Raw genomic sequence first — 27,886 nt, 5'->3', positions numbered from 1 at the left:
CAGATCAGAAGTGACTTGCTATAGGCAAGGAAATGGAGGAGAACTTTCTACGACTGCCAGTTAACAGGCACCCTCCAGCCAGCATAGCTTGACAAATCCTAGAATCCCACTGGGTGCTGAGCCATGTCAGCCTCGGTATAAGGTGTCCAAGTTAGCAGAGACAGAACCTGGGCTCAGAACAAGGAAAATTCTGAGTCCCTGGGCCACCTCTTGCTTCATAGCAAGATCACAGAGGTGTGGTTTCCAAAGAGAAGCCAGTGTAACCTATGAGGAATTTGCTGTACCTGAGAAAGGAAAGAAAATAATTAAAGGAAGGGGACAGGGGAGGTGCTAAACCAAGCAATACATGCATTCAGGAAACTGGGGAGTGGGGGGTTAATTCCTTGAGTATCTCCTGTGTCCTGGGTGCATTACAAAGATTATCACATTTAATTCTCACAACATTCCTGATAGCAAAGTATGATTCCTGTTTTGCAGATAAAGAAACTGAGACTCAAAAAGTTAGTTAGGAATTAAGGATAGACAGTTACTGGTGGAATCAGGTTGGAACTGTGATCTGGCTGACTCCAAAGCAACCCAAGTGGCAAGTTATAAAGCACCAAGCATTAGAGCTACATCATGCAGGCATTTACTCTACAGATGATTATAGTAAGTGCAACTCATAAGACTTACTGGTACATGGCTGCAGGGGGAGACCACATCCCAAAACGTAGGCCAGAGTGAGCAACAACTCCAAGTGTATAAACTACGGTTAGAAGATGCCCCACACTGAGATTTGGTATTCCCGTATTCTGAAAGCTTCAATCCCAAATTAATAGGGAATCTCATCACTCATCAGAAAGGAATCCTGACCCAGTTACCACATACCTTGCCAGAAAATTGACAGTTAGCAAAGGTGAAATCAAGTGCACACACAGGACCTGTACACGTTTTAAAGAAACATATCAGATAGCAATCTGGGTGAAACAGCACCAAATGGGGAATTCTTACCAATCAAGTCTTGTGGTTTGGACACGTGTATTGGACAGAGACTACGACCAGGACAGGGACAAGAGACAGCATTTATTATACAGGAGCATTAAATGTAACCCAATCAACATTAGCACTTTTTGTCATGATCACCTCACCCAAACCCATTCATTCCACTGTGTAATGGAACAGGAAACAACAGGGGCCAGGGAGCCTTAAGCATGCAAATCTCAAACTTTGCCCCCAGCTTCCAATACCTGAATTCACTGAAAATTTTTAACAGTGGCGCAAAGTGTTGAAATAATATGTTAGAAGCCAGCTGAGCTACCAGACTTGCCTTAGAGTGAAAATGAACTGAGTGTCTCTCAGACTCAGAGACTGGAGGCTTTCTGTGTATGGTATGTGGTATGTGGTCCCAGCAATGTCTGCAGATCAGGAAAATGGCCAACAATGTATGGAGGGGTAAAGATTTGGAGGAGTATGACCTACATATTAATTTAATTCCTGGCCTATGCCTTCAGGACCCCTACCAAATAAATGCCACAGGGAGGGTAGGTAGGCTGGCCGATTGCCATTCCCTGCTTCCCACTTGGTCCATGAATCTCATCTCTCCCCTTTTCCATAGAGCTGAGCTCTAAAATTACATTCAGATCCACATTCTCATACCTGTTGAAACGAAGGAATCTAAGCAGCACCCCGAGCTCCTTTGACTCCCGAAGTTTGTCTTCTACAATCTAGTGCGTTCCACCCTTCTGCTGTCTGCTACTGGCTTTCCAAAAAGAATAAAAAGAAAGATCAAAACTTTGGTGTTAAAAAGGCGAAGTGAGGTTTCTTTGAAATCAGAACAGTTTGATTATGCCAATGTCTCTGTAACAGTGGCACGCACAGTGTACAGAGGAATACAAATAAGTATGGGGGAAAAGGCTCTCCTGCTTAATTAAAGGAACTGGTTGTACAAACAGGGTCTCCACCATAGAGCTAGTCAGCAGTGCCGGAAGTGACCCTGCCACTGCTGGTAGTTCCCATTTCTAGAGACCCAGGGAAGGGGTTCAATCGTGTTTAATGAAACAGGAGACAGCAGAGTTGCCCTCTGCCCGACGCCCCTCACCTCACACTACAACACTACACAGAGATGCACTTAATCATCTGGCTGGTTCTCACTACTGGTTCTGGTGCCGCCTTCTTCATGTTACAAGCCCACAGACTGATCATTACTGGACTTTTCCACAGCAGGACCTGAGAAAGGTGATGATTGAACAAATCTGCCAGGAGACTTAATGAGGGTGGACAGCTTAGCACCACAGTGGGAAAGTTACTTAACTTGGAAACTTATTTAGCTGAGTGGCTGAGACAAACATCCTCTTTTTTCCTCCTTATCCAGAGGAACTTTTGGAAATGGCTGGGGGAGCCAGGGTCCCGAATCAGGCAGAGTGAAAGATAAGACAGGGACTGCATTCATCCTGTGGCTACCAGATCAGATGAGACTGCTGCTTCAGAGGTTTGATTGCCCCTTCAAAATGAACCATAGTTCATCCTGCTTTAATCAAACACCACAGGGAAAGTAGGAAATATTAGGCTAAAAGGCAATGTCCCTTCACTTCTATGAGACGGAGTCTCGAACAAATCTGTCTATTCTATTCAATACCATAGCTAAAGCCTCAGGCAGGATTACGGGTAATAAACCTTTGAAATGGGAGGCTGAGCTGTTCACCAGATTCCACAACAACATTTCATGGGGTATTGGTGTAAGTAACCAGTAACACAGTAAGTTAGAAAATCACAGGCATCAAAAAGCAGCTAGTATCATTTAGGGTACTTTTATGAATAACCCCAACCATTACATAACATTGCTACTGTCTGAAACTGACAATAGATCCTTCAAGGCAGTAACAATAAAAGAAATTTGACAGGTGCTAATATTGGCTTGTGTGGATGTGGCCTCTGGAAAATATCCTCCCCCGTAAGAATCCTATGAGCAAAGTGGACGCAAAAAGGATGCCTTCAAGCCTGACCCCTGGACCTAAATACCACAGTTAAACATTTTTCAAGGGGCTTCCCTGGTGGCGCAGTGGTTGAGAGTCCGCCTGCCGATGCAGGGGACGCGGGCTCTTGCCTCGGTCTGAGGGGACGTGGGGTCTTGCCCCGGTCTGAGGGGACGTGGGGTCTTGCCCCGGTCGCAGGGGATGTGGGGTCTTGCCCCGGTCGCAGGGGGCGTGGGGTCTTGCCCCGGTCTCAGTGGACGCGGGCTCTTGCCCCGGTCTGAGAGGACGTGGGGTCTTGCCCCGGTCTGAGGGGACGTGGGGTCTTGCCCCGGTCTCACGGGACGTGGGGTCTTGCCCCGGTCTGAGGGGACGTGGGGTCTTGCCTCGGTCTGAGGGGACCCGGGCTCCTGCCTCGGTCTGAGGGGACATGGGGTCTTGCCCCGGTCTGAGGGGACGTGGGGTCTTGCCTCCGTCTGAGGGGACGCGGGCTCCTGCCTCGGTCTGAGGGGACATGGGGTCTTGCCCCGGTCTGAGGGGACGTGGGGTCTTGCCTCCGTCTGAGGGGACGCGGGCTCCTGCCTCGGTCTGAGGGGACGTGGGGTCTTGCCCTGGTCTGAGAGGACGTAGAGTCTTGCCCCGGTCTGAGGGGACGCAGGCTGTTGCCTTGGTCTGAGGGGACGCGGGCTCTTGCCCCGGTCTGAGGGGACGTGGGGTCTTGCCCCGGTCTGAGGAGACGTGGGGTCTTGCCTCCGTCTGAGGGGACGCAGGCTCCTGCCTCGGTCTGAGGGGACGTGGGGTCTTGCCCCGGTCTGAGAGGACGTAGGGTCTTGCCCCGGTCTGAGGGGACGCAGGCTGTTGCCTTGGTCTGAGGGGACGCGGGCTCTTGCCCCGGTCTGAGGGGACGTGGGGTCTTACCCCGGTCTGAGGAGACGTGGGGTCTTGTCCCAGTCTGAGGGGATGTGGGGTCTTGCCTCGGTCTGAGGGGACGCGGGCTCTTGCCTCGGTCTGAGGGGGCATGGGGTCTTGCCCCGGTCTCAGGGGACGTGGGGACTTGCCCCGGTCTGAGAGGAGGTGGGGTCTTGCCTCGGTCTGAGGGGACACGTGCTCTTGCCCCGGTCTGAGGGGACGCAGGCTATTGCCTTGGTCTGAGGGGACGCGGGCTCTTGCCTCGGTCTGAGGAGACGCGGGCTCTTGCCTCGGTCTGAGGAGACGGGGGCTCTTGCCTTGGTCTGAGGGGACGCGGGCTCTTGCCTTGGTCTGAGGGGACGCGGGCTCTTGCCTTGGTCTGAGGGGATGTGGGGTCTTGCCCCGGTCTGAGGGGACGCGGGGTCTTGCCCCGGTCTCAGGGGACGCGGGGTCTTGCCCCGGTCTCAGGGGACGTGGGGTCTTGCCCCGGTCTCAAGGGACGCGGGCTCTTGCCCTGGTCTGAGGGGACGCGGGCTCCTGCCTCAGTCTGAGGGGACATGGTGTCTTGCCCCGGTCTGAGGGGACGTGGGGTCTTGCCCCGGTCTCAGGGGATGTGGGGTCTTGCCCCGGTCTCAGGGGATGTGGGGTCTTGCCCCGGTGTGAGAGGACGCGGGCTGTTGCCTCGGTCTGAGGGGACGCGGGCTCTTGCCTCGGTCTGAGGGGACGCGGGCTCTTGCCTCGGTCCGAGGGGACGCGGGCTCTTGCCTCGGTCCGAGGGGACGCGGGCTCTTGCCTCGGTCCGAGGGGACGCGGGCTCTTGCCTCGGTCTGAGGGGACGCGGGCTCTTGCCTCCGTCCGAGGGGACGCGGGCTCTTGCCTCGGTCTGAGGGGATGTGGGGTCTTGCCCCGGTCTCAGAGGATCCCACAATGCCGCGGGGCAGCTGGGCCTGTGAGCCGTGGCCGCTGCGCTTGCGCGTCCGGAGCCTGTGCTCCTTGACGGGAAAGGCCGCAAGAGTGAGAGGCCCGCGTACCGCAAAAAAAAGTTTTTTCAAGGTTTAGGGCTTGAAACGGTAGTATTTGTGAGGCTAGTTAATGTCCCAATGCCTAAAACCTCGGTACCTCATAGTCACAAAGGCAGAGGCAGCTTTCGATCCTACCAACAGTCTGTCTTTCTGATTTCTAAACATAATACACGAAGAGAATATTTGGAGATCACTAGTGTTCCACCAATAAAGTCACTGAGATACTGAACAATATACATAATTCAAGTAGAAATCAAGAACAAGCCAGACAAATTCAATACCAGCACCATTTTACCTCAAAGCGAGAATCGGGGTTCCTCTCACTGAGTTCGGTCGTCAGGTTTCTGAGAGAAACAACGGTCTTCCTTTCATTTAATTCTCCCCCTGAATAGAAGTTAGATGTCTTCCCCCGAATAAGAAGTTAGATGTTCGTCATGGAGGCACGAACGTAGACAGGCGACCGTTACCGATTTCAGAAGCCTGCCTGGACGGAATCTTCAACAGCACAAACCTCCTCTGCAGCGCCTCACCAAAGGGGCGGGGTCAGCAGCGCGTGGGGGAGGAGCCTGAATTCCCGCGTTTTTCTCTCCTGACTAACCTGGTGCCCAACCCTGCTGGCCTTCTTGCTTATAAATAGAAACTGAACAAATCACTTTCCCCCCTGTGGAATAACACCTGGGAAAGAGGACCTAGACCAGAGCACAATTTACACAAATAAAGCTATACCAAATACACAATTGCCGAGTAAACAATCTGACGAGAAAAGCACACACACACACAGAATTACTCTCTGAGGGGCCAACCAAGAATTAAATACACAGTGACAATAGTCGTGCAAAGATTTAAAATAAAAAGCCAAAATCAGTTCCCTGGAAGCCACAGCGCTCTCCTGTACCTGCTCAGCCAACAGCACCTTAACACCATATACAAAGGTGTATATGACCAAGACCAATATTTAAACAAATAAAACATTACAGAGTCAATCATGTTGTAACATAAAGCACGACACTGTGCCCAAGTTCAGCTAAGTGATCCATATTGTCAAAAATCCAAAGCCCTCCAGACGAAGTATATTATTAATTACAATATTATTAATGCATATTACCACATGCTATATACTCCTCTATAAAAAGCACACTGTAACTAGCCAACTGTCAATGACAAATAAGAATTAAACCAACCTTATGCAGGTGGGAGCAACGCCTTGTTAGGTCACCTCTGAGAGCACTGCTTCACCACCCACCCACCTGAAGACCCAAGATAGAAAGGGGCCCCGAGACCACGCAGAACCCTCCTTTTATAGTCAGTTGATGGCTCCGCCCATAAAGATCCTGATTGGTTGGGGCAAGAATGACTGACAGGGATAGTATCCACTCGCTCTTTCTCTGTAAGGGGAACACCTGCCTGCATCACAATCAAGGATTCCAGCGTGGAGTGTTTGTACAGAATGGTCAGAACCAAGAGCCTACATGGTAATAATGTTTCAGAATGGGCAGGAGCATACCACCATAACAGGAAACTGGAGGGGTGGAGGGAGTGGCTAAATGGACCGAACCAGACAAGTGCACTTGTGCAATCAGGGGGTGTGGTGGGCATGGTATGGTCCCTATTTCAATTCTTTCTACCTGACTCTCCAGAGGCCTTCAAGGGGAGAGAACACAGAAGAATTAAAATCCTCACCCCTTGGAGGCCCAAACCATGTGATTAGGATTGGTTGACCATAGGATTGGTTGACCAAAGTGCGGTTCCCAAGTCCCCTGCATCCATATCAGTTAGGGAGCTGCATTCTTTTGTTATTGAGATGAGATTCACATAACATAAAATTAACATTTCAGAGTGAATAATTCAGTGGCATTTAGTACATTTACAGTGTTGTGCAACCACCACTTCTATGTAATTCCAGAATATCTTCATCACCCCAAAAGGAAATCCAGAACCTGTTAAGCAGTTGATTCTCATTCCCCCTTTCCCCAGCCCCTGGCAACCATCAATCTGCTTTCCGTCTGTATGGATTGCCTGTTCTAGACATTTCCTATAAATGGAGTCATGCAGTACGTGACCTTTGTGCCTGACACCTTTCATTTAGCTTACTGATTTTGAGGTTCATCCAATACATATTCATAATTACTTGTTTATACAGATATCTTCTAAATCTGATAGGATTAAAATAGAGTTACAAACAAAAAAGTACCTTTATACTTTCTTTAACATCTATCTATGTAGTTACTTTTACTGATACTTTTATTTCTTCATGTGGATTCAAGTGGAGAGATTATCTTTTAATTTTAGCATGAAGAGCTGCCAATAGTGTTTCTTGTAAGGGCAGCTTTGCTAGCAACAAACTCTTTCTTTTTCTTTATCTGGGAATGTCTTAATTTATCCTCCTGTATTCTTCTTTTTTTTGTTGTTGTAGTAAAACAAACATAACATACATTTACCACTTTAGCCACTTACAAGTATACGATTCAGTGGCATTAAGTATATTCATAATGTTGTGCAACCATCCCCGCTACTGAGTTCCAAACTTTTTAAAAAATTCATCCCCAAAACACACCCTGTACCTATTAAGCAGTCAATCTCCATCATATGCTATTGAAATTTAGTTGGTATTAATCAGAACTATATTGTTGTAAGTTAAGAGGTCAATTGTAATCTCCAGGGCAACCACTAAGAAAATAATAACTAAAAAATAGGTTGTAAAAGAAATTAAAGGGATTTAAATGATATACTAGAAAATATCTACTTAATACAAAAGGTGGCAGTAATGGAGGAATAGAAGAACAAAAGGTCTGTAAGACATAGAAAGTAAATATTAAAATGACAAACATATATCCTAACTTACGAATATTTAAATTAATTGTGCATGGATTACTGTAAATGAAACACTGCGATGAAAAGGCAAAGATTAGCAGAAGGGCTTTTAAAAATGATCTGAGTATATATTACCTGTAGTACACACACTTTGCATTCAGACAGAAATAAGTTGAAAGTAAAGCAAATGAAAAAGATATACCATGCAAACGGTAATCAAAGAGAGCTGGAATGGCTATTTTAATACAAGACAAAATAGACTTTAAGACAAAAATTGTTACTAGAGACAAGGAACATCTTCTAATGAGAAAAGGTGAAATCACTCCAGAAATTATAACATTTATAAACGTGTATACACCTAAAAACAGAATCCCAAAATACCTGAAGCAAAAGGTGACAAAATGGAAGGGGGAAATAAACAATTTAAAATTAACAGTTGGAGACTTTGATAATTTCGATAATGGACTGAATAACTAGACAGAAGATCAAAGATCAACAGGGGAGCAGAAGACTTGGTTGACATTATAAACCAATTAGACAGCAAACTATAGAACACTCCACCCCAAAATAGCAGAAATCATCTTATTCCGAAATCCACGTGGAACTAACTACAGGATAGACCATACACAGGCCCTAAATCAAGTCTTGGTAAATTTAAAGGGATTGAAATTAGACAAAGTACCTTCACAAAACAACAATGGGATGTAGTTAGAAGTTCATAAGATAAATAAATTTGGTAAATTCACAAATATGTGAAAATTAAACAACACACACCTTAACAACCAATGGGCCAAAGGAAAAAAATCACAAGGGAAATTAGAAAATACTTTGAGATGAATGAAAACTAAAATACAACATAACAAAACTTACGTGACACAGGAAAAGCAGTACTTAGTGATAACTTTACAGATGTAAAGGCCTATATTAAAAAAGAAGAAATATCTCACATCAATTACCTAAACTTTCCCCTTAAGGAAGTGAAAGAAGAAGAACCAACTAAACTGAAAGCAAGCAGAAGGAAAAATATAATAAAGATTAAAGCAAAAACCAATGAAAGGAAATAGAAAAATAATAGAGACTATCAACAAAGTAAAAAGTTAGTTATTTGAAAGATTAGCAAAACTGACAAACTTTTAGCTAAACTGACCAAGAAAAAAGGAGAATACTAACTACACAAAAATCAACAATGAGAGGACTTTACTACTGACATTACAGAAATAAATGGAATTATAAGGGAATACTATGAAAAACTGTATGCCACCAAACTAGATAATACAGATGAAATGGGTAAATTCATAGAAGTACGTTGTAAGGCATATAATACATGATGTTTTAGAAAGTGTTGGTTTTGAAGCAGAAAGTTGTGAGTTTGTGCATCAGCTTAACCATATACTGTGAGCTTGGGAAAATTACTTCTCTGGATTTCAGTTTCCTCAGCTATTAAAAATGGATAATAACACCTACCCTGTGTATCTTTTTAGGATTATAAATTACATATGTTATACATAACACTAGATTATATATAAGGAAACATTATATATTTTATGTATTATAAATATACATATATTTATACTTCAGGAACTAGCAGTTCCTTTTTAGGGCTTCTTGCTGGTTCTCTTTCTCACTTCTAAACAACAGAGTGAGTGCCCAAGTCTCAGGCCTTGAGACTCTTCTCTAGCTACCCTTATCCATGTATTGATTTCAGAGCTTAAATACTACATAAAAATATATTTGTATATATATGTGGGTGTATGTATATATGTAAAAACATTAGCAGCCTAACACAATATCTAAGACATAGTAACTGAAAAATGGTGTTCATTTTTACCTAAATGGTAGTTATTATTAGAGAAAAGTATTTGGCTCAAAATAGGTGCCAGAAAATTCCTTCCCACCTTTCCTGGTCTTAGCTTGGCTCCCATGCACTTATAGTTTCCTTCTCTGCTTGTGCTTCTGAATTGCCCTCATTTCTCTCTGGAACATCCTTCACTCCTTCCCACTCTCATCTCATCCTTGCAACCTTGGCCTTCCTAATAAAGACGTGGCATCAGGCATGGACCTCTTTGCATCTGCCTTCTGGGCTAATTATTTGACGCTGGACACGAATCCTGCTGCATGATCAGCCCTTTGCTGCCCTCACCTGGCCTATTGCAGTGTTTGTTACAGTTGACTAGATGACCACTGGCCAGTAGAGGCTCCGACGGACCTACTTCTGACAAGGAGTGCACAGAAAGAATTCCCTGGGGAATTCAGACTAATGCGTCCCTTTCTCTGGGAGATAGGAACGAAGAGGCAATGGCCAGCTCAATGTGATACCACCAAAAGGGAAAATTCAGTGCCTTCACAACAGTCTGTTTCAAAATTGGTCAGGATTACTCATGGCTATGTCAGCATTAGACGGGGAGAAGGCAAAAGTCATATGGGAACCCCAGGCCTCATATGATTGCCTTTCTGAGCTCAGTTCAGCTTTGGACCTCTAAACACTGGGACCTACCTAAGCCAAAACTCTATTTCTAAACATCAGTGCTCTCTTCCTAGTCTAGCATCACATGCTACTCTAAGGAGCGGGTGGGCGATGAGAGCACCATCCCGTTTACTGGAAGAGCGTTCCCCACAAACAGGCACACTCTCACTGCTTCAGCTCTCCACGCAGCCACTTCGAACACATACGTTAACACGTGAAGGACCTCTGTGAAGTTCTTATCGACTTTTGTCCTTCGATAAAACAAGGCTGAGCTATGACAGCATTCTGTAAATGCACGTGAAGAAAAATTTATTACAACTTAAAGCAATAGCATCATGAAGTTGAACATAATACTCTATTATAAACTTCAAATCGTGTGACAAATGAAAAATGGCTACCATAAACAGGAAGGTAAACTGTGCCCTTTGGCAAGAAGAATTTTGGTCCATATCAGCTCTAAGGAAAAAAAAAATCAAAACCCTTTAAATGTCATTTGCAGATGGCGTCTATCTGATCTACTACCAATTTAGCCTGTCATGGAATCACATATACATGACCTGCACGAGACGTTTTAGGTCATCTGGGCTAACCTCCCACCCACTTCAGGAGACCCTTTCATAGTATTCTTGACAGTCTGTGAACACAGACTGGCCTGAATTAGAAAATCAGTCCGAACAACAGACAGCCAAGTTGGTCGTATGACTGTTTTCACACCACCTTATAAAATGATTTGGAATATATTTTTCTGAAAAAAGTACTACAAGCATTTATTACATTGTTGATTTGCACAGAGTTCTTTCAAAACTAGGATGAATAATTCAAATGGAAAGACTGTGAAAGAAATTGCAATTAAGGGAGGGTGATATTTTACTGCAAGCAGTATGGTAATCAGTGTACAACAACATTCAAACTAATTGTAGGTTTTAGTGGGAAAGCTGAGATTGGAAACTATTTCTAAATAGCAAACTGGTAGTCTATCCACAGAGTTAACACTGGCTTTGTACTTCACTCTCATTGCTCATTTCAACACATAAGCTAAACAGTGAGTTATTAAATGTCCCCAATCTGTTCTATTAATAAAATAGAATTCAATACTTGTTTGCTGAGTTAATGAAGGAAGGAATGATGGTTGTCTAAACCTGCTTCATGGGATCTAAAGAAATAAATACGATACTTTTCTCCAAGGGCATCTAACGGTTCTATTCATTTCCTATCTTGCCCAATGATTTCCCCACCTTCACAGAAAACATGTGCCTTTTGTCTATGCCTTACAGTAACTCTTCTGGGTGCCGATTTAAAGCATTAGATCCATATCCAGACCTCAATCGTATCGCTTACTACATTCTAAGTTCTAATAACATGCTTATAAAGAAATTAGAAACATGTAATTATAAAGCATGCATGCTAAGGAGCTCCTGGAAGGCTAAACTCCTATGGGATGCAACTATGTACACTACGTCACTACCCCCTTTCCACCCCTAGTATTTCAACTCTAACCCTAACCTAACTCTGGATACAAACGTATAAGAGACCGCTTTACAACTCTGGATTCTAGAATGATGGTAAAGACGTTCTTTCTTTCTTTCTTTTCTTTTCTTTTTTTTTTGGCCACGCCAAGCGGCATACGGGCGGGCTCTTAGTTCCCCGACCAGGGATAGAACCTGTGCCCCCTGCAGTGGAAGCGCAGAGTCCTAACCACTGGACCACCAGGGAAGTCCCGCAAAGACTTTCTAATGGCAGTCCTTATCAGTTGGTCTAAGTAATGAAAAATTAACCACCTAATTACATGACATTTCTTCCTAAACATTGATGCAATTATCAAACAAGAGCGTGGCCAGAGAATGGTGACACAGATCCTTGACCAAGCCTTCTCTCAGGCCTTGTGACTGTGGATAAATCATTTAAGGTCACTGTGGTTCCCCATTCTTCGATCTGAAAAAGGGGCTAATTTGCTGCCTTTGTTTAACTGTCAACTTCCTGGAAATGTGAGTTTTGAGTTCTCCAGAGAGGAAAGGTACACAATGGAATGAAAACAACAATACAAAGCAGGAGACAAGATTGCAGTGTCGGCTCAATCATAAGCTATGTGGTCATTATCTCACTACATTGACATTTCTTCACTTATCCAGTGAACAGTGATCTCCAAGGCTTGAGGCTGTGGACCAAGTATTAGGGAACAATATTGAGAATGTGGCCTAACTGATCTTATCAGGAATTCAATATGAATAAGAACATAAATGGTTCTGTGTGTTAATTTCCCAGGATTAAAACACACACACACACACACACACACACACACACGGATCTCCTAGAACACCTTCTCTGAGAAGATCGGATGAAGCAGCTGGTTTTATTTCTATACTCAGTAAAGCAGCTAGTATGTGGCACAAAACAGCCATTCCTTTTGTGACCCTGCAAAATAATCAGTGTTACAACTGTGTGTGCATATGTGTGCAAGTATCTGTTTGATAGCCTTGAACAATATTAAAATGCTCTGATCAGATATTTTTCTCACCAGTTCCTCTGGGGAGAAGTGCAACGCTTAATGCAAAATTCAGCCTAACCTGTTAACACAAAATGTGTCCAAAAAACTCTGGAGATTTATAGCCTGAATGTAGAATTATTCCCTGTTCTTTTACTTCTCGTCCAAATGCAAAGAAATTAACTTTCTGGTCATAATTTCAGTACTTCTGGGACATTATCGGGACCGAAGTAAAAACAGAATATCATTATATTGTCAGGTCCTATGGCCGAGTGTGACTAATAGCTGCAGTGTCACAGACGTAATAATCCAATAAAGGCTCTGTGTACTCAGGGCCAAGTTGCACCAGTGCTGGGAAACATGTAAATCTAGTGGCAGCAGATTTCAATCAGCAATTCAGCTTTGAAGATCACAGGTCTATCTGTGCCCTCCCACTTTTGTCCCCTTATCTCACACCTTTCTCTTGAGTACTCTCCCTCTCCCCTCTGTGGACTCTTACTTTTGCTCTATCCTTGGAAAGCCAAAGCAAGAAGCACCCCACCGTTGACATTTTCTAAGACTTCTCTATCAAAATTGCAATGTTTCCTTCCTCTCAACTTGTTATACAGATTAAGTAAATTTAAGTTAGCTTTGCCTCTCTAACTAGATTGTAAGGTCCTTGAGAAAAGGATCATTTCTTGCCACGCTTTTTCATTCTCTCTTCAATGTCTGGCCTTGTCGTGAGTTTATTTCAAGTATGTCATGCGCTCTGAATCCTGAGCAAATTTATTTTCTGCATTGTTTTTACCTCCCAAATGAGATAGGAAAATTTCTATTGTATGTAGCCTTTGAGGACTGTTCCAGTTCTCCTATTTCATGATGGTCCACATTTGCACTCCAATGGTCAAATACCTCAGTACTCTTTCCTCTGTGTCCACTTATTTTCTATGATAGTGTCAGATCCATTAAGAGGAATTCACACCTGACTATCAAATTAAAAGAGAACTAATCAATAATGCTGATTTGATGTCTGTGCTGCCTAGAGATAGTAGGCTCTGCAGTAACTACCTATGGAGAACTAAATTTTAACCACTAGTCCAATGTCAAATATAACCTTCTTATGATATTTTACCTACATTAGTCTATGGGTTAAACAACCTATTCTCCAGTTTATGGCCAGTGAGTTTTTAAAAATAGTCTATATACCATGTAGCTGGAGTTAACCAGTGAGCCAGCATTAAGGCCAAAATGGAAGCTAAAAAGGAAAGCCCCACCAAGATTGCATTTTCAGATAAGGAAGGCAGAAGGCTGTCTCTTGATTGGCCAGGTGAGGAGTTTTGTTTCACTCACCATGTTGGCATATATTTGCCCCCAAACATTTTATCTTATTCTGAAGGATTAACCTGAATTAAAACCCCCTGATTTTGCCCTTCATTATCTCTCACGATTAGTCACCTTCTAAAAGGGTTGAGGAAAATTGTGTAGTGGTTACACACTTGACTTTTTCAAGCTAGTTTGGGCCCAGGCATCAAAGAGAGCTAAATGACATTTCAGAAGTTTAGTCATTTTGAATAAAGATTCCCCTTCCTAATGAATTTAAGCAGAAAAATATTGCATTTAGGTAAAAAGGCGTAAGAATCAAAAACAAGGCAAACACTTGCCTTATGAATACCACCACCATTTATATAGTACTTATCATTTACAAAGAGCTTTTGTATACTGAGAACTAAAAGCTTCAACCCCCTCATAGCTCACTGCCTACATAAACATGATTTTACTCTTCAGCTGTCTTATCAAACATAATTTTACTATTCTACTGTATTCTTCAGCATGACTTTACAATTCCAGGTTACTCTTGCTCATGAAGAAAAACATTGCAAATAATTCTGTTGCTCACTCCGGAAACTTCCAGAAAAAATACTCAAATGAACTACAGACTTCCAGCAGATAGGACTGAGATCAATACCCTGTCTCAAAAACCTCCCGTTGTTGTGTCCACCAATCCTAAAGTATTATATCATGATCCTTACCTAATCCTAATCAATCTCCCATACTCCAACAGCCACCTTTAATCAGATTCCCAAACCTCATAATTATCCCCATTTAGCCTTCAAGTTAGTACTCTTCCTTACCACAATAAGGATAAACTCAACTTGGCCTTACCAACAAGTTATTCCGGTGGTATTTCTGATGACCCAGCATTCAACAATGCTTTTACCTTCTGCCCTCATAACAGCCCCTTTAGGAAGCTGGGGAAGATCTCATCATCTCTACTTTATACTTAGAGAAATTCAAGTTCAGAGAAGTTAAGTAATCAGCCAAATCAAAGAACATCAGCAGTGGAAGAATGAAAACGGTTTAAGTTCAAAGTAAGAGTTCTTAATATTAAGTATGAGATCTTAGAAGTCAGCCTGTGCAGATAGGGAAATATGAGATCTTTAAGACCAGAAGGGACAAATAAAAATAGAAAAGGAAATGCACCTGGGTCTACATTCTCTTCAAGAGTGTATTACATAAAGAAGGATGTTTAAGTTCTTAAAGATCACAACGGGTGACCAGGATTGTGGAGAACCTAAGAAACGATGAGATGTAAGAACTCAATAATCAGAGGGGGATGACTCCAATCCCACTCACTGAAGGAGCCATGAGCAGGAAATGATTAAGAAGCACAAGGTGTATGGAAATGGCAAGTAGGAAAATACCTCTTGATGATTAAGACCAAAATATCTAGACGGATTAGAAGAAAAGTCCAGGACTATCAGCATAAAATAGTCACAGACTAACTGGATGATTTTCTAGTGGCAGCTACTGTAGGTGAGTTGGCATATAGGAATTGCATGTTTCCTAAGGGCATAGGGCCGAGGAATTTGTGGAATTAGGAAAGATGTATCAAAGATGAAACCAGATAAACTTTAGCTAAGCAGGGCAGGGACGGAGAAAACCAAAGCTTAAAGCAGATTTTAGATGGCCTGCTGGTGTTCACGGAAAAGAGACAGGATTTAGGTGAACAGATGCCTTCTGTCACACACAAACTGTATCAGCTTCAGTAATGTCATCACAGCGAAACCCCACAAACAAGAATACACTAAGAAAACAAAGATCTGGGCCAGAAACCAAGAAAGCAGAGGAAAAAAGACACTGAAACTCAGCACACAGAACTAGCCCAAAGTAAGAAAGAAAAAGAAACTGGTCAATGTATGGAATTTAAACTCAGAAATTTAGCTAAGCCCTCCTGAAAAAAATCAATGAGGGATCACAAGAGGGAAATGAAATATTACAGGCAGCAACCATGACTTCAGATTAAAGTACAGCAGAAAGATATGAACTACAGAAAAGCTGAAGGAAAACAGTGTCTTGAGGAATATATCAGAACAATCTCACCCTCAAAACAGCAGCTCGTGTGCAAAAGTCTGTCCCAGAAATTCAACTCTCTAAACAAATGAGAAGTTGAGAGGCCACCTACCCCAAAAGCCATTTTTCAAAGACCCAATAAAAATCCACAAGAGGCAGGGGCAGCAAAGCCTACACCAACTCAGAAATACAGAATTCAGAGAAAATGGTAAATAAAGAGCCGTCTCCATCATCAGTTTCTCACCTTCGCCAAAAGGGCAGTTCTCTCTCCTATACTCAAAATGGGCACTGGTATCTCCTTCTTCCTTATACATATTTGGAGCATTGTATCAGGGACCCTTAAATCTCTACAATTCATAAATGCTCTTCCCATGTTACTGCAGGTCTGCATAGACAAACCAATCCATTTCCAGACTACTCATTTTCCACTGGGCTCAAGGTGTTTTGGAAAGAAATGAATCAAATATATAAACTAATTCTGAGAACTGAAAGGTTCTTAGATGATGGTCTCCTTACAAATGGTCTGACTGTGACTTGCCTATTGAGTACTTCCCAGTTCACACACTTTCCCTTCACTTGTTTCCATACTGCCTAAGTTTCTCTGTCTCCTGTGCACTCATGACATGTGTTTATATGCATAAGACTTTGAGCTATCATTTTTCCAGGTTGAGAAACTACCACTAAGAAATTAGTATCTAAAAACACCTACAGTGGAGTCTAAATACTCTTCTGTATTTTGGTGAGTACAATAACTTTTCAGGGCTGAAAGGAACCATTCTCAAGCTCTGGATGATAAAAAGATGACGATCGATACTACCATCCTTTCCTCATGTATCAAGAGTAATCAGCTTTTCTGTCACTTTAATAATAGACCAAGTAAGATGACAGTGTTAAAAGCATGGAGCTACCAGTTCTTTACAGAAGTGTTTAAAAAATAGACCAGAGGGGGGACCTTCAAGATGGTGGAGGAGTTAAGACGTGGAGATCACCTTGCTCCCCACAAATACATCAGAAATACATCTACATGTGGAAGAACTCCTACAGAACACCTACTGAACGCTGGCAGAAGACCTCAGACCTCCCAAAAGGCAAGAAACTCGCCACGTACCTGGGTAGGGCAAAAGAGAAAAGAAAAAACAGAGACAAAAGAATAGGGACGGGACCTGCACCACTGGGAGGGAGCTGTGAAGGAGGAAAGGTTTCCACACACTAGGAAGCCCCTTCACTGGTGGAGAGAGGGGGTGGGCCGGGGGGAAGCTTCGGAGCCACGGAGGAGAGAGCAGCAACAGGGGTGCAGAGGGCAAAGCGGAGAGATTCCCGCACAGAGGATCGGTGCCGACCGGCACTCACCAGCCCGAGATGCTTGTCTGCTCGCCCGCTGGGGTGAGTGGGGGCTGGGGGCTGAGGCTTGGGCTTTGGAGGTCGGATCCCAAGGAGAGGACTGGGGTGGGCTGCGTGAACACAGCCTCAATGGGGCTAGTGCGCCACGGCTAGCTGGGAAGGAGTCCGGGAAAAGGTCTGGACCTGCCGAAGAGGCAAGAGACCATTGTTTCACGATGTGCGAGGAGAGGGGATTCAGAGCACTGCCTAAACGAGCTCCAGAGACGGGCGCGAGCTGCGGCTATCAGCGTGGAAACTAGAGACGGTCATGAGACGCTAAGGCTGCTGCTGCAGCCACCAAGAACTTGTATGGAAACACAAAAGACCCCCAATAGCCAAAGCAATCTTGAGAAAGAAATACGGAGCTCGAGGAACCAGGCTCCCCGACTTGAGACTCTACTACAAAGCTACAGTAATCAAGAGAGTATGGATAAAGAAGATGTGGCACATATATACAATGGAATATTACTCAGCCATAAAAAGAAACGAAATTGAGCTATTTGTAATGAGGTGGATAGACCTAGAGTCTGTCATACAGACTGAAGTAAGTCAGAAAGAGAAAGACAAATACCGTATGCTAACACATATATATGGAATTTAAGGAAAAAATGTCATGAAGAACCTAGGGGTAAGACAGGAATAAAGACACAGACCTACTGGAGAACGGACTTGAGGATATGGAGAGGGGGAAGGGTGAGCTGTGACAGGGCGAGAGAGAGGCATGGACATATATACACTAACAAACGTAAGGTAGATAGCTAGTGGGAAGCAGCCGCATGGCACAGGGATATCGGCTCGGTGCTTTGTGACCGCCTGGAGGGGTGGGATAGGGAGGGTGGGAGGGAGGGAGACGCAAGAGGGAAGAGATATGGGAACATATGCATATGTATAACTGATTCACTTTGTTATAAAGCAGAAACTAACACACCATTGTAAAGCAATTATACCCCAATAAAGATGTTAAAAAAAATAAAATAAATAAAAAATAAAACATATACTGGTTTTCCATAAAAAAATAAAGTGAGTACAGTACTGGCACAAAAACACACATATAGATCAATGGAACAGGATAGAAACCCCAGGGATAAACCCATGTACATATGGTCACCTTATCTTTGGTAAAGGAGGCAAGCATATACAATGGAGAAAAGACAGCCTCTTCAATAAGTGGTGCTGGCAAAACTGGACAGCTACGTGTAAAAGAATGAAATTAGAACACTCCCTAACACCATACACAAAAATAAACTCAAAATGGATTAAAGACCTAAATGTAAGGCCAGACACTATAAAACTCTTAGAGGAAAACACAGCCAGAACACTCTATGACATACATCACAGCAAGATCCTTTTTGCCCCACCTCCTAGAGAAATGGAAATGAAAACAAAAATAAACAAATGGAACCTAATGAAACTTAAGAGCTTTTGCACAGCAAAGGAAGCCATAAACAAGACGAAGAGACAACCCTCAGAATGGGAGAAAATATTTGCAAATGAAGCAACTGACAAAGGATTAATCTCCAAAGTATACAAGCAGCTCATGCAGCTCAATATCAAAAACACAAATAACCCAATCCAAAAATGGGCAGAAGACCTAAATAGACATTTCTCCAAATAAGATATACAGATTGCCAACAAACACATGAAAGGATGCCCACATCACTAATCATTAGAGAAATGCAAATCAAAACTACAGTAGGTATCACCTCACGCTGGTGAGAACGGCCATCATCAAAAAATCTACAAACAATAAATGTTGGAGAGGGTGTGGAGAAAAGAGAACCCTCTTGCAGTGTTGGTGGGAATGTAAATTGATACAGCCACTATGAAGAGCAGTATGGAGGTTCCTCAAAAAACTAAAAATACAGCTACCATATGACCCAGCAATCCCACTACTGGGCATACACCCTGAGAAAACCATAATTCAAAAAGAGTCATGTACCACGATGTTCACTGCAGCACTATTTACAATAACCCGGATATGGAAGCAACCTAAGTGTCCATCGACAGATGAATGGATAAAGAAGATGTGGCACATATATACAATGGAATATTCCTCAGCCAGAAAAAGAAATGAAACTGAGTTATTTGTAGTGAGGTGGATGGACCTAGAGTCTGTCATACAGAGTGAAGTCAGTCAGAAAGAGAAAAACAAATAGCATATGCTAACACACGTATATGGAATCTAAAATTTAAAAAATGGTTCTGATGAACCTAGGGGCAGGACAGGAATAAAGACACAGACGTAGAGAATGGACTTGAGGACATGGGGAGGGGGAAGGGTAAGCTGGGACAAAGTGAGAGAGTGGCATGGACATATATACACTACCAAATATAAAATAGATAGCTCGTGGGAAGCAGCCGCATATAGCACAGGGAGATCAGCCGGGTGCTTTGTGACCACATAGAAGGGTGGGATAGGGAGGGTGGGAGGGAGGGAGACGCAAGAGGGAGGAGATATGGCAATATATGTATATGTATAGCTGATTCACTTTGTTATACAGCAGAAACTAACACACCGTTGTAAAGCAATTATACTCCAATAAAGATGTTAAAAAAAAATTGGCTGCAAAACACCACCTACAGTATGATCCCATTTTTGTAGAAAAATAATAATACTTATCCATGTTTAAGACAAATGACTGGAAAGTGAGAAAGTGAACTCTCAACCATGGTTATCTGTAGAAGGTGGGATGAAGATTATTTTCATCTCACGTTCCTTTCTTCATTTTATAAATTTTAAATATGTACATTAAGAAAGAAAATACCTGTGTTGGTGGTAAAAAAAAAATTAAAGAAATTCAATATACAGCAGCAACTAACGCAACATTGTAAAGCAATTGTACTCCAATAAAGATGTTAAATAAATAAATAAATAAATAAATAAAAATAAAAAATAGGCCATAGATGGCATACATATCTAAATGAAGCGTTTACAGCAGCTGTTGCATCTCAAACTGAGATTGCCTTCGAGGATCCTAAAAGTTAAAGTCTCATCTACAGTGATATCTTTGCCCACTAGAAATCATCTTTAGCCATTACTTTGATTAGTTGAATCAAACCACAAGGCAGAAGGTGGGAGGACACATGAAAGTTTAAAAAATCAAGTGACAACAGTGCTAGACATTCCTTTTGAATGCCTATATTCTGAAGCTAAAACGTGTAGGAAAAAGTGGTATTTACAGTAAGTCACAGTTTTGCCTCCTGATACATGCATCACCTTCTATATTTGCTGGCTACATCTCAGACCATAGAAGTAAAACTCCCGGATCTGTGATACCCCTTAGGTTACTTTCCAGCCGGGGAGATGCTGAAGCACAGGGAGTAATGGGAAGGGGGAAGGGGGCAGGAGACACCCCCTGAACACACAATGCCCATGACACCTTTCACACCGGAAGCCCTTGTCCTTCTGTCTGCTTTATCCTCATCCTCAGGAGCAGCTCTACACAGTGCTGCTGTTAACAGCCCTCTGGGCTGGGCTGTGGGCCCCTGAAGGTAAGGGACCATTTCTTATTTGTCATTCCCCCTTCTCCTGATTCCCTTTCTGAGAATTTATCCTCTGTAATTCTTCTCCCTCTAGAAAGACAGACAAAAAGTGGCCAAAGAACCCCACCTTAAATCCTTTTAGCGCTCTCATGATTTTTTGAGCAGCTTTCAGCACCAGTTTTTCTATAGTTGCAAAATCACATGTGTCACTTCTGGATAAACATGGTGAGCAGGAAATGGGGGAATGGTGGTAGGTTGGGAGAAGTACTATTTTGATGAGTAAACCTCATGGAATTATTTTATTCTTTAAATGTCGTACTGGTATAAGTTTGATACAAATTTCTAAAAAACACAAACTTCTATTTCATGACTGGTTTGTGCACCCAGTTTCTGCACGGACAGATTGCAGGAAATGCATGTCAGCCCCATAGTTGGACAGTCAGTGACCAATGGACAGTCTTTTCTGGATCACTTTTGACTCATTAGAACTCCATGAAAAATATGAATTCCCACAAATGCCTACATATGATGAGTAGAGTTTATCATGAAATGAGACAGTACGGTCATTGTAGTGTTAAGAGAACCTCTCATTTTAATGAAATTATCACATATTTCTTGATTCTGCTGAGAAATTAGAAAACAAAATAACAGGAAGGGAGGAAAAAAGCTTTCGGGATAAGGATAATATCTATGTCATTAAGATGCACCAAGTTACCTTCCATTCTGGGTATGAATCCAGCCAAACCACCGACAAGCAACATTTGGAAATTAGGCAAAATTGATTCCCAGATGCAAGCAAAAGTTCAAGGTGGGGGGGGGGCGAGGAGCAGACTCTGATGGAAAAGAAGTCTAGAATACCAATAAACCTCAGCTTTGTGAAAGCATACTTTTATGGAATTTCATAAACATCCCCCTGTGGTCCCTTGACATTTCCAACCTAACTACATGCACACATGGAGGAAATAGGTTTATAGGATAGCCAAAAATGAGAGATGCTCAAATAGGTAGCTGGAAGGTGTTTTTTGCTTAAATGAGGAATCAAAATTCCCACTGGGTTCAAGTACCCAAATGACCTACACACTTACTCTAACTACATGTGTGGGAGTGACTGCTTTGGTCAAAAGTGCAAGGGAACAGATGGGTTTTGGGGTCTCCTGATGGCTGGGTGCCAGCCATGGCTTTAACTGATAAGGAGCAGTTTCTTTGCATAGATATTTAAATTAAACAAGTGCCTCTCACAGCCAAGGCTTCTAACTGTTTCTAATTAACACTCATGCAAGCTGTGAAAACCTTTACCTGCAGCCATTTTGCTTATTTTGTGAATCAAAATGATTTTTTATTATTATTATTATTATTTTGCGGTATGCGGGCCTCTCACTGTTGTGGCCTCTCCCGTTGCAGAGCACAGGTTCCGGAGGCGCAGGCTCAGTGGCCATGGCTCACGGGCCTAGCCGCTCCGCGGCACGTGGGATCCTCCCGGACCGGGGCACGAACCCGTGTCCCCTGCATCGGCAGGCGGGCTCCCAACCACTGTGCCCCCAGGGAAGCCCAAAATGATATATTATTAAAAATGCTTCTCTTCTGTGACTCTCATATGTCCTCACCTCGACAAGCGTCCTGAGAGAGGCAGGCCTTTATCAGTTCAGGCGGGAACGGTAAAACTGGATCTGTTGAGAAGAGATCAAATTTAGAAAAGTTACTCCCTGACCAGCAAGCTACTCATGTACCCTTGTGCACTATGAACGATCATTCTTCTCTCTTTACTCTCCTGCCAGCATGTTTCTAGCTGGCATCTCTTGCCCTGCTTCCTCTAGGGAAATCTGCCCCTAGACCTTAAACGCTGCCTCATCAGCTAGAGAAAGACCCAAGCAAGGAGAGCAGAACCTCCACTCTTGACTCTGGAAGAAGAACTCTAGCAGAAGCTCACAGGTCTGCTCTTTGGGCATCTAGCAGTTACGAGGCTCTCCTGAGGCCCTTGTGGCTATCTAGAGTCATAATGCAGTATTCTACTAGAGTTACCTGCAGATTCTGCCTGATCCAGCCACAGTGCGGCAACCTCATCGGCTCCTTCTAGACTTTGGACAGAACTTCTTAAAGTGTATGTCTACACACAGACAGACAGCAATGTCTCTTGTCCCTTTTGACATCTCACCTAGACCTAAGGTCCTTCACTAGGAGGCAGTTTACTCCTAGAATCAATTCCAGACACTTGGAATGCAAATATGAACAGGACAGAGAAAGCCTCTCTCTCACTTGTGTTTTTATTCTCATGGGCCAGACCTATAATTAGTCTCCATCAAGATATACAAGTGACCTGCAACTCCCATGATCTTCTCACCATTCCTACAAATGTTATTATTGAAGTCAGACAGGCAATAAATCCTGCATCAACCATGCAACTTTTTAAATGCCACGTGGGATCTTTTGTTGCGCAGCACGGGCTCCTCTCTAGTTGTGGCTGGGCATAGGCTCCAGGGTGCATAGGCTCTCTAGCTGTGGCACATGGGCTTGGTTGCCCCGCGGCATGTGGAATCTTAGTTCTCTGACCAGGGATGGAACCGGCATCCCTTGCATTGCAAGATGGATTCTTAACCTCTGGACCACCAGGGAAGTCCCCTACGCGGTTTTGGGTAAGGCTTTGTCTAAATACTGCTAGCCTCAGTTTTTCACTTAATGGGAAATAACAATGATCCTTGCCATCCAGGGCCTTAAAGCAATTTAACCAATTACAGGGAAAAATCAAAGGTCTTGAAATGTCAATGTGCTATGTAACAGCTAGACACTTTAGTTTCTAATCAAAAAGAAATGTGGATATTTGGACCTTGGGTGGGTAATCTTTAGAAGTTCTTTTGAGACTAAAGGTTAAAAGTCTCCTTGAGAACATCTTAGGATAGTGCACATTTATATTTAGCATTTTCCCCCATCTTTCACATTGTCAATGTTTTTACCTAATCTTAAATGAACTAATCACAGATCAGAAGTGACTTGCTATAGGCAAGGAAATGGAGGAGAACTTTCTACGACTGCCAGTTAACAGGCACCCTCCAGCCAGCATAGCTTGACAAATCCTAGAATCCCACTGGGTGCTGAGCCATGTCAGCCTCGGTATAAGGTGTCCAAGTTAGCAGAGACAGAACCTGGGCTCAGAACAAGGAAAATTCTGAGTCCCTGGGCCACCTCTTGCTTCATAGCAAGATCACAGAGGTGTGGTTTCCAAAGAGAAGCCAGTGTAACCTATGAGGAATTTGCTGTACCTGAGAAAGGAAAGAAAATAATTAAAGGAAGGGGACAGGGGAGGTGCTAAACCAAGCAATACATGCATTCAGGAAACTGGGGAGTGGGGGGTTAATTCCTTGAGTATCTCCTGTGTCCTGGGTGCATTACAAAGATTATCACATTTAATTCTCACAACATTCCTGATAGCAAAGTATGATTCCTGTTTTGCAGATAAAGAAACTGAGACTCAAAAAGTTAGTTAGGAATTAAGGATAGACAGTTACTGGTGGAATCAGGTTGGAACTGTGATCTGGCTGACTCCAAAGCAACCCAAGTGGCAAGTTATAAAGCACCAAGCATTAGAGCTACGTCATGCAGGCATTTACTCTACAGATGATTATAGTAAGTGCAACTCATAAGACTTACTGGTACATGGCTGCAGGGGGAGACCACATCCCAAAACGTAGGCCAGAGTGAGCAACAACTCCAAGTGTATAAACTACGGTTAGAAGATGCCCCACACTGAGATTTGGTATTCCCGTATTCTGAAAGCTTCAATCCCAAATTAATAGGGAATCTCATCACTCATCAGAAAGGAATCCTGACCCAGTTACCACATACCTTGCCAGAAAATTGACAGTTAGCAAAGGTGAAATCAAGTGCACACACAGGACCTGTACACGTTTTAAAGAAACATATCAGATAGCAATCTGGGTGAAACAGCACCAAATGGGGAATTCTTACCAATCAAGTCTTGTGGTTTGGACACGTGTATTGGACAGAGACTACGACCAGGACAGGGACAAGAGACAGCATTTATTATACAGGAGCATTAAATGTAACCCAATCAACATTAGCACTTTTTGTCATGATCACCTCACCCAAACCCATTCATTCCACTGTGTAATGGAACAGGAAACAACAGGGGCCAGGGAGCCTTAAGCATGCAAATCTCAAACTTTGCCCCCAGCTTCCAATACCTGAATTCACTGAAAATTTTTAACAGTGGCGCAAAGTGTTGAAATAATATGTTAGAAGCCAGCTGAGCTACCAGACTTGCCTTAGAGTGAAAATGAACTGAGTGTCTCTCAGACTCAGAGACTGGAGGCTTTCTGTGTATGGTATGTGGTATGTGGTCCCAGCAATGTCTGCAGATCAGGAAAATGGCCAACAATGTATGGAGGGGTAAAGATTTGGAGGAGTATGACCTACATATTAATTTAATTCCTGGCCTATGCCTTCAGGACCCCTACCAAATAAATGCCACAGGGAGGGTAGGTAGGCTGGCCGATTGCCATTCCCTGCTTCCCACTTGGTCCATGAATCTCATCTCTCCCCTTTTCCATAGAGCTGAGCTCTAAAATTACATTCAGATCCACATTCTCATACCTGTTGAAACGAAGGAATCTAAGCAGCACCCCGAGCTCCTTTGACTCCCGAAGTTTGTCTTCTACAATCTAGTGCGTTCCACCCTTCTGCTGTCTGCTACTGGCTTTCCAAAAAGAATAAAAAGAAAGATCAAAACTTTGGTGTTAAAAAGGCGAAGTGAGGTTTCTTTGAAATCAGAACAGTTTGATTATGCCAATGTCTCTGTAACAGTGGCACGCACAGTGTACAGAGGAATACAAATAAGTATGGGGGAAAAGGCTCTCCTGCTTAATTAAAGGAACTGGTTGTACAAACAGGGTCTCCACCATAGAGCTAGTCAGCAGTGCCGGAAGTGACCCTGCCACTGCTGGTAGTTCCCATTTCTAGAGACCCAGGGAAGGGGTTCAATCGTGTTTAATGAAACAGGAGACAGCAGAGTTGCCCTCTGCCCGACGCCCCTCACCTCACACTACAACACTACACAGAGATGCACTTAATCATCTGGCTGGTTCTCACTACTGGTTCTGGTGCCGCCTTCTTCATGTTACAAGCCCACAGACTGATCATTACTGGACTTTTCCACAGCAGGACCTGAGAAAGGTGATGATTGAACAAATCTGCCAGGAGACTTAATGAGGGTGGACAGCTTAGCACCACAGTGGGAAAGTTACTTAACTTGGAAACTTATTTAGCTGAGTGGCTGAGACAAACATCCTCTTTTTTCCTCCTTATCCAGAGGAACTTTTGGAAATGGCTGGGGGAGCCAGGGTCCCGAATCAGGCAGAGTGAAAGATAAGACAGGGACTGCATTCATCCTGTGGCTACCAGATCAGATGAGACTGCTGCTTCAGAGGTTTGATTGCCCCTTCAAAATGAACCATAGTTCATCCTGCTTTAATCAAACACCACAGGGAAAGTAGGAAATATTAGGCTAAAAGGCAATGTCCCTTCACTTCTATGAGACGGAGTCTCGAACAAATCTGTCTATTCTATTCAATACCATAGCTAAAGCCTCAGGCAGGATTACGGGTAATAAACCTTTGAAATGGGAGGCTGAGCTGTTCACCAGATTCCACAACAACATTTCATGGGGTATTGGTGTAAGTAACCAGTAACACAGTAAGTTAGAAAATCACAGGCATCAAAAAGCAGCTAGTATCATTTAGGGTACTTTTATGAATAACCCCAACCATTACATAACATTGCTACTGTCTGAAACTGACAATAGATCCTTCAAGGCAGTAACAATAAAAGAAATTTGACAGGTGCTAATATTGGCTTGTGTGGATGTGGCCTCTGGAAAATATCCTCCCCCGTAAGAATCCTATGAGCAAAGTGGACGCAAAAAGGATGCCTTCAAGCCTGACCCCTGGACCTAAATACCACAGTTAAACATTTTTCAAGGGGCTTCCCTGGTGGCGCAGTGGTTGAGAGTCCGCCTGCCGATGCAGGGGACGCGGGCTCTTGCCTCGGTCTGAGGGGACGTGGGGTCTTGCCCCGGTCTGAGGGGACGTGGGGTCTTGCCCCGGTCGCAGGGGATGTGGGGTCTTGCCCCGGTCGCAGGGGGCGTGGGGTCTTGCCCCGGTCTCAGTGGACGCGGGCTCTTGCCCCGGTCTGAGAGGACGTGGGGTCTTGCCCCGGTCTGAGGGGACGTGGGGTCTTGCCCCGGTCTCACGGGACGTGGGGTCTTGCCCCGGTCTGAGAGGACGCGGGCTCTTGCCTCGGTCTGAGGGGACCCGGGCTCCTGCCTCGGTCTGAGGGGACATGGGGTCTTGCCCCGGTCTGAGGGGACGTGGGGTCTTGCCCCGGTCTGAGGGGACGTGGGGTCTTGCCTCGGTCTGAGGGGACCCGGGCTCCTGCCTCGGTCTGAGGGGACATGGGGTCTTGCCCCGGTCTGAGGGGACGTGGGGTCTTGCCTCCGTCTGAGGGGACGCAGGCTCCTGCCTCGGTCTGAGGGGACGTGGGGTCTTGCCCCGGTCTGAGAGGACGTAGGGTCTTGCCCCGGTCTGAGGGGACGCAGGCTGTTGCCTTGGTCTGAGGGGACGCGGGCTCTTGCCCCGGTCTGAGGGGACGTGGGGTCTTGCCCCGGTCTGAGGAGACGTGGGGTCTTGCCTCCGTCTGAGGGGACGCAGGCTCCTGCCTCGGTCTGAGGGGACGTGGGGTCTTACCCCGGTCTGAGAGGACGTAGGGTCTTGCCCCGGTCTGAGGGGACGCAGGCTGTTGCCTTGGTCTGAGGGGACGCGGGCTCTTGCCCCGGTCTGAGGGGACGTGGGGTCTTGCCCCGGTCTGAGGAGACGTGGGGTCTTGTCCCAGTCTGAGGGGATGTGGGGTCTTGCCTCGGTCTGAGGGGACGCGGGCTCTTGCCTCGGTCTGAGGGGGCATGGGGTCTTGCCCCGGTCTCAGGGGACGTGGGGACTTGCCCCGGTCTGAGAGGAGGTGGGGTCTTGCCTCGGTCTGAGGGGACACGTGCTCT

Source organism: Delphinapterus leucas, chromosome X (assembly GCF_059928025.1).
Source record: "Delphinapterus leucas isolate spDelLeu-1000000601 "Yukka" chromosome X, BTC_Dleu_Yukka2, whole genome shotgun sequence".
In the NCBI taxonomy this organism is placed as follows: Eukaryota; Metazoa; Chordata; class Mammalia; order Artiodactyla; family Monodontidae; genus Delphinapterus; species Delphinapterus leucas.
Note: the sequence above shows the minus strand (reverse complement) of the source record.